The sequence below is a fragment of the Cricetulus griseus genome, chromosome 7, assembly GCF_003668045.3.
Source record: "Cricetulus griseus strain 17A/GY chromosome 7, alternate assembly CriGri-PICRH-1.0, whole genome shotgun sequence".
Taxonomy (NCBI): Eukaryota; Metazoa; Chordata; class Mammalia; order Rodentia; family Cricetidae; genus Cricetulus; species Cricetulus griseus.
Genome location: NC_048600.1, coordinates 109,004,621 through 109,017,037, shown reverse-complemented (window position 1 = coordinate 109,017,037; position 12,417 = coordinate 109,004,621). Strand labels below are relative to the sequence as shown.

At 46.7% G+C, this 12,417-nt stretch overlaps 1 long non-coding RNA gene and 1 other non-coding gene across 2 annotated transcripts; one reads left to right on the top strand and one right to left on the bottom strand.

Annotated features, from left to right (window-relative positions):
- Positions 1-354: 354 nt before the first annotated feature.
- LOC103162751 lies at positions 355-2,919 on the bottom strand. Its single transcript, XR_003486910.2, has 2 exons — positions 2,709-2,919; positions 355-2,231 (listed from the first exon to the last, which is right to left on the bottom strand). It is a non-coding gene; the product is annotated as an uncharacterized LOC103162751 (long non-coding RNA).
- On the top strand, positions 2,548-2,619 carry Trnaq-uug. The gene has a single exon. It is a non-coding gene; the product is annotated as a tRNA-Gln (tRNA).
- Positions 2,920-12,417: the final 9,498 nt, after the last annotated feature.

The following is a 12,417-nucleotide window of genomic DNA, read 5'->3' as shown; positions in this document are numbered from 1 at the left end:
TGTGTAGCAGCCTGCACCACAACTAAGTTTGAATATGAGAGAATGTCTCTCACCTTTATAGTGGAGCAGCCTTATATACAAACTTACAAAAACCCCAGGTGAAAGGGTTCACAATAGAATATTGATGCTAGTGGGGTACGGTCAGGAAAACAGGAGGTACCGGTGGTTATCTGGAAAACAACACATAGAGACCCCGTGGGGGCTGGGTCCCAACATAAATGCATCTACCTTGGGGCACAGTTCTGGTGTCACTTAGTCTTGCAACAGACTGGATTCCTTAAGAAAGTGAGACATGCCTGTGATGGCTATCCTTAGATGTCAATCTGAATGGATCATAAATGGACTATCCAAAACTGGAGGGCACACCTGTGAGGAATTTTTACTACATTTGAAGATCCACTTCTAATCCAAAACTTGGTGTGTGAAGACACACCTTTAATCACCAACGCTGACCTGGCTACAGTTCCTGATGAGGACCAGATCTGCCGAGAACAGAGACCATCACTGAGCCCCAGATATGGTACCATTTCCCAGGATGATCAATCAGTGACCTGGTGGCAGTTTGGATCATTTCCTCCTTGAAAAGGACAATACTTTGTTCTTACTGGAGTAGATAGTTATTATGGTTATAGATTTGTCTGTCCTGCACATAATGCTTCTGCCAAAACCACCATCCATGAACTTACCAAATGCCTTATTCACTGTCATGGTATTCCATGCAGTACTGCTTCTGATCAAGGAACTCATTTCACAGGCAGCCATTGTTGGATTAGGCAGACTAAGGCCTGTAAATCATTCTATAAATCCCATTTACGTACGTACGTACGTGTGTGTGTGTGTGTGTGTGTGTGTGTGTGTGTGTGTGTACGTACGTGTGTGTGTGTGTGTGTGTGTGTGTGTGTGTGTGTGTGTGTGTGTGTGTGTGTGTCATTATATAATTTCTATTCATTATGTAAGAACCCTGACTAATACAGCACATAGCAAATAGGTTTCATTAGAGCTCTTCTGTTTGGACATGTATGGCATCTTATATACATTTATTTAGTTCATCTTCTGTCTCAATTGAAGTTTGCTCTGTGTGTGTGTGTAGCCTGTACTGGTTAAAACTGACATTTTAGGCATATTTAAACACAATTTGGTGAAAACTTTCTTGGTGATAAGTCAATCCCATGTACACAATTAACTCAAAACTGTGTGCACAACAAAGCTTAATACACAACTAAATTGAAACTCTTTGTAAAGTACATGTGACATTTTTCTTAAACATAGTTTCTATAGTAGTAAAGGCCTTTAATCCCAGAATTTGGGAGGCTGAGGCAGGCATATCTCTAAGTTCAAGGTCAGCCTGGTCTATAGAGGTTCCCAACAGCCAGGGCTGTTACACAGACAAACCCTGTCTCGAAAAAAACAGAAACCAACCAAACAAAAAACTTGTTTCTATAGATTGATAAAAAACAAACAACAAACAAAAACACTATTTCTATAGATTGATAAAAACAAAACAAAAAACCCACTAATGATAAGGGCGGGGGGAGACGGAGATTGGTGTGGTCTCCCATCCTACAGATAGCACAAAGGTCACCAGGCTGTTAATCACGTTCATTCCCAGCCTTCTAGGAGGAAATAGGTTATATCACAATCACTAAAGAGACAACCCAGTGTGTTTAGCATTGCTGGTTCCTTAGTGCTCTTCTGTGAGCACAAGAATCTCTGTGCTCACAAATTAATAACAAATTAAGTTATTTCTTAAACTCTTGTAGAGCATTGTGTCTTTTGCCAATTCTCACTGCATTGTAATAAACAGTGTATAGTCAAGAGTCTCCTTGAAAGCCTCCTGGTACAGATGGATGTCCAGTAGGATACTGGTGAAATTGCTGAGTCAAATGACTCAGTCAACTGTTGCAAGACTGACCTGCAGAAAACACATGTAGAGTCGGGGAAACCCGAGAGGGCCCAGAGACGTGTCTTTTTGGGGGAGGAGGGGTGTCTGTTAAAGGTCTGACCGGATCTTCTTAGGAAGAAGTTTCGGCGGCCCGGGCTGTAGAAGCGCCCGGGTCATCCCTACAGATGAATTGCACCGCTCCTGAGCGCCGGCGGTCGCAACCAGGCGGGGCGCTGTCTCCAGTTCCCCGGGTCTGCATCCCAGGGGCGTCCGGGTTTGAGCGGCTGCGCCACCATGTGCTAGTCCGCGTCCTCCCCCGCGGGGCCAAAGCGTCCTCGCCACATTCCTCCTAACACAAACACATTAAACAAGTGGAAAACACGGGCTGCGTGAGCCCAACCTCCCGCCCGGTCTGGGGCGCTTTCTTCAGACTCCCCCGGACTTGGAAGCAAGGGCCGGGACCCCTGGAGGAGCACCGGAAGCGGTGACACCTCGGGCCCGGGAACGTTAGGAACTCGTGGGGACGCGGGAATCCTGCTGGTTCCGTGTTTGCCCGCCATGGCGGCCATCAGCCAAGGGGCCCGAGCCGAGGGTAGCGAAGCTTAGGAAGGTTGCCCAACGTCAAGTGGCTTCAGAAAGCTGCCGGGCGCATAAAGCCGCCAGCAGGTCCCATGGTGTAATGGTTAGCACTCTGGACTTTGAATCCAGCGATCCGAGTTCAAATCTCGGTGGGACCTCACTGACCTTTTTTTGGCCTCAGAATCCTTGTTTTGAGGCCTGCAGGAAGTAGCAACCTACCCAAGGCTGGACGGCGGAAGGCACTGACCTGCAGGACGGCCGTTCAGCTTCCCTCCCCGGGTTCAACACGCTTACATTTCAGGAACCGCCGGGGCTGGGTGGCACTGCGCACGCGCGCCGCGTCAGGCGGAAAAATAAACGTGTTGATGGAAGACTGAACCTAACTTTACCCTGAAGGGAAAAACGAAAGAACCCGAAGGCTCTCGACGAGGCTCTGCAGGCGGGGTACGGCCCCTCTCGGCGCGCCTGGAAGGCCCCACCCCGTATTCTCTGATTGGCTAGTGTGCAGACGCGCGGCGGGATTGCTTTGTGAAGGGCGAATGAAGTGGCCGGACGGGGCCAGGGGGCGGGCAAGGGGCGCCAGGGGACCTCTGATTGGTCACAAGCGAGTGGTACCCGGAGGCTTGTGTTTGGTCTCGATTAAGCGTTGCTCACCCAGCGAGGTTTGTTTTTCAGTTAGACAAGAGTCCCTTAGCCAGCGGACAGCTGGTCAGGACCGTTTTTCACCGTCCGTGGGGTGTTTCTCCAAGCGGAGGACAGGAAGCGCTAAGGGTTCCTCCTGCAGCAGCGTGTGCGTGGGACCTGCGGGAAGGGCGGACCTCTAGGATAGAGTGGAAGATGCGAGCAGGGAATAGCACATTTGAATCTTGGGATTCCTATCTGGGTTTTGAGGTGTGTTTTTCCCCGTAGGGTAAGTGACGAGGGAGCCTGCTGACGCATTATGGTCTCCCTACAGAGTGATTGGCACCGTGCTATAGATTCCTACTCTTGGGAGGATGCTATGGAAACAAAAAGGAGCCTCGCTTCGCTCTCCGTTAATCCTCAGAGCACGCCTCTTCCCGGCCCGACCCGCGCACCCTTTAAAACGTCTGAATGGACCAGTTTGAATGAGCCACCCCGGGCCTCAAAACATATCTAGGCATGAGAGGAGGGAGGATTTGCGCTACCAGAGAATAAACTGCTTGTCAACTGTACACTAAAGAAATTAAGGCAATATCCGGATGGATAAACATACCGATGGAATAGAATAGAGAACCAAGATATAGCCCCACCTTTATGGACAGTAGTCAATAACAAAGGCGTTATAAAAAGAAAATGTAAGTAATAATAAAACTTGGCACAACAGAGTACGGGAAAGGACCTACTTTACATCGAATCATTGTGTATGTATGGGAAAATATGAAATCGGATTCTTTCCTAATTTAAACCAAGCACAGCAGAAATCCCATGTGAATTGTTGACCTGAAAGGGAAGAAAGCAGTGAAGCTTCGGGTGACAACATAAGGGAATACTTGCATCTCCTAGTTCATTAATTAAAGACACAAGAGTGTTAGGCTTAATAAGATGAGTGTGCTACTCTGTGTTCTTATCAAAAGATACCAATAAGAAAGAGAATACGTCTGGATGTGTTGCTCAGTGGTAAAGTGTGAAAGGCACTCAATGACCTGGCATAATAAGAGAAAAAGGGTAAGCCACAGAATAGGGATTTGCATGTGTAATGCATAAATGATAAGTCTAAATAAATATAATAAATTCTAAAACCTGTAAGAAAACTGCCCGCAGTAAAACAGCAAAGCCATGGGCTAGGGAGATAGCTCAGTCAGCAAAGTGCTTGCATGCAACGATGAGGGCCTGAGTTCCATCCCCAGAACCCATGTCAAAAGCTGGGCACCTATTTATAGTCCCCATGCTGGGGAAGCAGTGACAGGAGGGCTTCTGGGGCTCACTGGCCCCAGAAAGAGAACCTGTCTTTTTTGTTTGTTTGTTTGTTTTCGAGACAGGGTTTCTCTGTGTAGTTTTGGAGCCTATCCTGACACTTGCTCTGTAGACCAGGCTGGCCTCAAACTCACAGAGATCTGCCTACCTCGCCAGTGCTGGGATTAAAGGTGGTGCCACCAATGCCCATCTGAGAACCTGTCTTAAAAAAAAAAAAGCAAGCGAGAGCTGCCTGAGGAATCACACCTGAGACTGACCTCTGGCTTCCACATGCACACAGTTTTAGACAGCAAAATCAAGAGGAAAATCGCCTTGAGTAGGCACCTTGCTTTGGAAACCCAAGACAATCATTCTGTATCAGAAGATGTGACAGATCATTAAAGAGCTCTTGGTGACAATGCTGGTCTGCACAGTGAGTTCCAGTACAGCTAGGGATATGTAGGAAGACCCCGTCTTAAAATAGGTAAATAATTTCAAAAAGACTTTGTCTAAAACAAAAACCTATCCAGCAATAGAATTTTGCTTTTACTAGACATGAGGATGCATTTATAAGACCAATTCACATCTAGGTGTCATGCAAAGACCTGTATAAATCCATCCTCCCTCCATTGGCTGGATATATCTGGGTCATCAAGTTGAAAGTTCTAAACCTCTTCGGTAAAAGAATAACAGTGGTGCCTTTTGCCTGTCAGTATTTTGAGAATTCGAAAAACAAAAAAAGCCCTAGCTAGGTGTATTGTTACAGGCCTATAATCCCAGCACTTGGTAGGAATTGCTTGATCAGAAATTCAAGGTCATCCTCAGCTACACAGCAAGGTCGAGGATTGGCTGGTCTACATGAGATTCTGTTGGAGAAAGAAAGACACCAGTGAGATGACTCATGAGCGAAGTCACGCCACACAAGCCTGGTGACCTGAATTCTACCTCGGAGCTTGTATAAAGAGGAAGGAGAGAACTGACTTGCAGAGGTTATCCTCTGACTTCCACACACACACCTCGACACACATGCAAGTGATCAGGAACACACAGACACACATAGTGTGTGAGAGAGGGAGAAGCACTTTGTCTCTGTCTGGATTCATCTGCTGTGTTCAATAATGCTAACTTCTAAAAAGACAACCAGGATAAAGTTCCAGAAGTTCAAATACTGGAAAGAAGAAACACTAATGCAGGGGGAAAAACTTAGAGAGCACAGACAGCTAGTTAATGCATTTGCATATGCATTTCTAGTCTGGATTGCGACAGAGGGAGAGAATGAGAACTTATGGGTGGAAGTTGGGGGCAATTAGGAAGAACATTCTAACAATTGGTGCTGTCCATTGACGGAACAGGCTCGAGTGATGGAGCTTCGGGTGCCTGGAGATCATCTGGGGAACTCAGAGACCTCTCTCTGTCTGCTGTGGTGTCAGAAGTTTTGCACTCAGGAGGAGATGGAACTACGCACAGTTAGGTCTTCTTGGCTTCCATCCCAAGTGAATCCTCCCAGCTCAGAGCTTTGCGGGCCAGGAGCTTTCAAATCTTCTTTTCCAGGGGTCTCCCTCCCACTCTTTTGTTTGTTTATTCATTGGTACTAAGACTGTCAGATAAGATATTTTGCCTCACAGACTAGTACACACACCACTGAAATATAAGTTTAAGAAACAGGATCTGAGTTAGGCGGTGATGACACACGCCTTTAATCCCAGTGTTGAGAGGCAAAGGCTGACAGCTCTCTGTGACTTTGAGGCCAACCTGGTCTATACAAGGAAGCCCTGTGTCAAAAAAACAAAAAAGAAAGAAAAAGAAACATAATCTGTGCTGAAAAGATGGCCCAGTGGTTAAGAGCATCTGTTCCTCTTGCAGAGGATCTGTGTTCCATTCTCAGTGCCCACATCAATGCCCACGTCTGAGCACCTAGGTGCATAAACACACATGGGTACACAGGCAAACATTCATACATAAAGTGAATAAATCTAAAGGGAGAGAGAGATGATCCAGGTGTGATGGTGCATTCCTGCAATTCCAGCCCTCTGTGGGAGGAGGGGCAGTGGGGGCAGGCTATATTGTAATGAATTTAAGGCCAGCCTGGGCTTCCTGTCTGGGTGGGGGGGAGCCAAAGGAAAGATACTTATCCTTAACATGTAAGAATACATTCTGGCCCGGCATTGGTGGTGCACGCCTTTAATCCCAGCACTCGGGATTAAAGAGTGCTTACTGCTATTACAGACAATCTAAGTTCAGTTCCCAGCACCCATATCAGGTGGCTCATAACCACATGGAATTCCAAGGAGCTGATGCCCTCTGGCCCCTAAAGGGCATTTGCATTTATATGGTGCACATAAGCTCATACAAGTAACACACATGAAAAACAAATGAATAAATCTTACAAATAAAACATCTAGAAAATATCAGAATGTATTCTTTTTTGTTGTTGTTTTGTTTTTCGAGACAGGGTTTCTCTGTGTAGCTTTGGAGCCTATCCTGGCACTCGCTCTGTAGACCAGGCTGGCCTCGAACTCACAGAGATCCGCCTGCCTCTGCCTCCCAGGTGCTGGGATTAAAGGCATGCGCCACCACTGCCTGGCAAAATGTATGTTATTTTTTAAAAGTTGGTTTCAACTAGCATTCCCTATCATCCTTCTGTTCTTTTTCTAGCTCTAGTTCTCTGATTCCATCTTCCTCTCTCCTAACCCCTGTAGCTTTCAGGGAAACCTCTCTTTTCTCATAGAGTCTGAGAAGTCCCTTCTCATGGTTTTCTTCCCAAGAAGAGACAGATTGACTCTATTTTTCTAGAAGGTACAGCCGAATGAGACCTTCTGGAGCATGGTGTCCCAGTCTGAGTCACCAGCAGAGGGCAGCACCCTGGCACCAGCAAAGTTGCTTTTGGAGTCTCTTTTTCCAAGGCTGTCCCTTCCTTGTCTTGGTTTCCATTCACAGATAAGATAATATATGTGCAACACTTACCACATTGCCTGGCACACAGTAAGCCTGTGGACTGCCGAACACAGACTCCTTTCACACATGTTGGCCAGCACTCTCTAAGGTCAATGAGACAAAGCTAGCCATGACTCCTGCCCTCAAGGAGTCTGAAATCCTTAAAAGAAAAAAACAAAACCTCAAAACACAATTTAACTGGAGCTGGAGAAACATTCATTAAGAGAGCTTGCTGCTCTTGCAGAGAACCCAGGTTCCATTCCCAGCTCCCACAGGGAAACTAACGACCATCTGTAGCTCCAGTTCCAGAGGGCCCCACACCTTCTTTTGCTTCACATGTAAAATTCAAAATAAAACACCATTGCATCACTATTATATGGGAGCATGATGTGTGCATATGACTGTGGACACGTATGTGCAAGGAAGGAGTGTTTTCAGGGGTCAGTTCTCTTCCCTTCCACTGTGAGTTTTGGGGACTGAACTTGGGTAACCAGGCCTGGGCAGCAGCACTTGAACCTACTGAGTCATCACACCAGCCAAGATGGAAATTTTGATAGAAATATTAAAATTGAACCCCTAACCCTGACCCCTTGAAGGCCGAGGCAGGAGGACAGTGAGTTAGAGGCCAGTCTAGACTATATAACAGTTTGCAGGCCAGCCTGGGATGTAAGTACTGAAAACCTGTTTCAAAGCCAAAACAAAACAGGTGGTGGTGGTTCATGCCTTTAACCCCTGCACTTGGGAGACAGAGGCAGGCCGATTTCCCGAGGTCCAGGGTAGTCTGCTTTACAGAGCAAGTTCCAGGACAACCAGTACTACACAGAGAAACCTTGTCTAGAAAAAAACAAACCAAAACAAGAAAGGCTTATGAGGAGGAATCCATATAGAAAGATTGCACTAGAGACAGGGAAAGCCTCCGACAGGAGATCGCTCCCTAGGAAGCTGGTGCCTTGAATGCCTCGCCTGAGGCAAAGGGTCTTTAACTTACAGGCCGCAGAGGAAGGGGATAAAGCCTTTCCAGATGAGCCTTGAGAGCTTTACAGTCATGGAGAATTAGTGTAGTTAGGAATTAGTATGCCCCAGGGCCAAGTACAAACCTAGAATCTCAACACTTGAGGAGCTGAAGGAGAAGAAATTCAAGGCCATTTGGCTACATAGGGAGTCGGAGGCCAACCTGGGATACATTAGACCTTGTCTCAAAAAGAAAACTAGAATTTGAAACTTGAAAATGACTTAGCACAGTCCGTGACCCCTGGCTCCCCTCTCCTGTCCCAATCCTCTGAAGTGCAACCACCTGCTGTCTCCCTTCTCTGACCCAACAGCTCTCCTTCCCTGCCCTTCCTCCTCTGGCCAGCCTGAATTGCTGGGGTTCCTCCAAACTCTATTTCTGGCTTTCTTCTTTCAACCATACACAGTCATACACAGTCACATACAGTCCTCTTGAACAACCTCGGCCACTCAAGGAAGGTCAGCTACCAATTGTCACAGAGGATGAGAGGAAGACACCTAGGGGAGCCGGGCAGTTGGTGGCACATGCCTTTAGTCCCAGCACTCAGGAGGCCAAGGCAGAGGCAGGTGGATCTCTGAGTTCGAGACCAGCCTGGCCTACAAGAGCTAGTTCCAGGACAGCCTCCAAAGCCACAGAGAAACCCTGCCTCGAGAAATCCAAAAGAGAGTTGTATTCTCCAGTATCTGTGGATCACAGAGAGACTTCTAGACAGCCACGATGCCTTAGATCATGTTATCTTTAACCAAAAAACTCTTCCTGGAAAGAAAAAGAAAGGCAATAAACTTAAAATGAATCCTGGAGCAGAGAAATGACCTTAGTGAAAAAACCTGGGGGGCTGGAGAGATGGCCCAGTGGTAAGAGCACTGCCCGCTCTTCCAAAGGTCCTGAGTTCAGTTCAATTCCCAGCAACCACATGGTGGCTCACAGCCATCTGTAGCGAAATCTGGTGCCCTCTTCTGGCCTGCAGACATACAGAATACTGTATACATAATAAATAAATCTTAAAAAAAAAAAGAAAAGAAAAAGAAAAACCTGGAAAAATCCAAGCAAGGTCTTGAGTTTAGTTAATAATTTCTTATTTTTTTATTGTTTATTTGTGTGGGTGGACTCAGTATTTTAAGGCTTCTCTGTGGATGCCAGAGCAAAACTCTCCTGGGGATCCAGCTGAGGTGTCAAGTTCAGCAGCAGTATCTTTACTCATTGAAGTTTTTCTCCAGCCCCCTATTGTTTTTGTTTGTTTGAGACAGTGTCTCACTATGTAGCCCTGGCTTGCCTGAGACTCACTATGTAGAACATGCTGACCTCAAACTTTTTGGTAATTCTGCCCCTTTCTCACTAGTGCTGGGGTTACAGGCTTGCATCACCATGCCCGTTTCTTAATTTCTTCATTTTAATAAATGTCATGGTCATATAAGAGGTTAACATTGGGGAACTTGGGTGAAGGTAGAGGGGAATTCTGTTATTTGCAATTCTGCATTTTTTTATGAAAATCTAAAGCTATTTCAAAATAAAACCACTGAGGTGGGGGTGGAAACTGGAAGGAGTGGAGGGAGGGGAGACTGTGGTTGGAACATACAGGGTGGTGGCGCAGGCCTTTAGTCCCAGCACTCAGGAACCAGAGGCAGGCAGATCTCTGAGAGTTCGAGGCCAGCCTGGTCTACAGAGTGAGTTCCAGTACAGCCAGGGCTACACAGAGAAACCCTGTCTCAAAAACAAACAAAACAAAACAAAAAAACACAGAAGAAAACAATGTTAAAAGTAAGCCAAGGAGCTAATGGTGGTAGGGTATGATGGCTCCAGGGTGTGTGATCAGAATCTGTAAGTGAAGGGACCAGCTCCCCATTTCAGCAGCCATAACAGCCAGACACGGGCTTTTCTGACCTTGCCTTGGTCACTAGAGGTTAGTTGCCTGTCTTGTGGCAAGGAACCAATCAGAAGTTAGCTGGTGGTGCTATGCTTTAAGGCTCTGGGTGTGCTTTACGGACAAGTGCACAGCAATGACGTGCAGAGCATAGCAACCACCCTGGAGGGCCTATGGGCCATAACAACCAGTTGGCCAATCAACACAGGGCAAGCCCTCCAAGCCTGGGCCATGGGGTGGATGGATGAAAGACCCAAGCTAACATGGGGTTAGCTCGTTAAACAACAATAAAGCCTCATGCAGTCTGCATCAAGCTTTTGCCTCTGCCTGGTGATTGGGGTGGCTGAGGTCCTGGGCTATAAGATCCTGGAAGCCTGAGATTTCCGGGGGTCTTACATTAGCAGTGACTTGCAGTGTAGTAGACTGACTTAGGAAAGACCCAGTGCAGTGTCCCAGCCTTGCTGGGTGACACTATTGTGCCCAAGCTAGGTTCAATTGGAAAAACTGCCTGGTGCATTCTGAGGAACCAATAGTACCTTTCAGGGCCCCAAACCCTCGGACATCTATGAGATCGAGACAGGAAAGGTGCCTTGGATGGCATCAATGACCCACTCACAAAATGACTGTTCATTCTCTTTGTGTGTGTGTGTGTGTGTGTGTGTGTGTGTGTGTGTGTGTGTGTGTATGTGTGTGTAAGCCAGAGGATCGGAGGATATGTCTTTCCTCAAATGCCTTTCATTTTTTTTTTTTTTTTTTTGAGATGGTCTCACACTGGTTTAGGGTTCAGCAATCATCAAGTCAGTACACTGCCCAGTGAGCTGCAGGAATCCACTTGTCTCTGCCTCCCCAGCACCCACCCACCCCAGGTTCTCACTATAAAGCCCTGGCTGTCCCCGAATTCACTATGTAGATCAGGCTGGCCTCCGAATTATAGAGATCCACCTACCTCTATCTCCTAAGTCCTGGGAATAAAGGCATGGGTCACCAAGCTACCTCATGCCTGCCCTTTTAAAACTATGACTTTGTACTTGCAAAGTGAGCACTTTACTGATCTCTCCATCTCCTGTTCTTGTCCTCTTAACCTGCTCACATGAGGCTTGGACACAAGAGGAAGGAATGCTGTTGCTGGACCCAGCACCATAGTTTCATTAAGTGGAAGCTGTGCTCTGTGCTGCCATTCATTATGGTATTAGGGAAACAGAAGTTGGGTATACTGTGTACACTTGTTGTCAGTCCTACCTTCAAGAAGCTGAGGCAGGAGGATCTGGTGTTTAAGCATAGCCAGGGGCACCTATTGAGAACATCTCAGTGAAACAAAACAAATAAGCAAGGCAGGTGGTGGCTCATGCCTTTAATTCCAGCACCCAGGAAGCAGAGGCAGGCAGATCTCTGTGAGGTTCAGGCCAGCCTGGTCTACAGAGTGAGTTCCAGGACAGCTAGAGCTACACAGAGAAACCCTGTCATGGTGGCGGTGGTGGGGACAAACAGACCAAGAGTGTTGAGCCAATGACAGAGCTTGGGGCTCAGGGGATTCTGTAACTGTTAGTGTACCTTGGAGTGACTAGGAAAGTATAGCCCCCTGAGAGAAAGCCGGGCATAATAGTCTGAACAAAGGTGAGCTAAAGAAATGGCTCCTATGTCTGAGATCCCAGCCAAGAAGGGCTAGAGTTGCTTGCTGGGATCAAAACCCTAGCTACCTGGGCTGGAGAGATAAAAGCACTGGCTGCTTTTCTGAAGGACTTGGGTTCAATTCCCAGCACCCATATGGTAGTTTACAACTGTCTGTAACTCCAGTTGCAGGAGATTGAACACCATCACACAGAAAGACATAAAGCAGGCAAAACACCAATGTACACAAAATAAAAATAAATCACTTAAAAACAAAAACAGCCTGGCAGTGGTGGCACACGCCTTTAATCCCAGCACTCAGGAGGCAGAGACCGGTGGATCTCTGTGAGTTCGAGACAATCCTAGTCTACAAGAGCTAGTTCCAGGACAGCCTCCAAAGCCACAGAGAAACCCTGTCTCAAAAAAAAACCTAAATAAATAAATTAAAAAAAAAACAATAAAACCAAACCCTAGCTACCAAGGATGTCAGATCTCCTGAAATTTGAGTTATAAGCAGTTGTGAGCCACCATGTGGGTGCTGGAACTGAACCTGCGTCTTCTGCAAGAGCAGTCAGTGCTCCTAACCAGAAAACTCTCTGCAACCTTCCCCATTCTTTAAAATAAGAATCG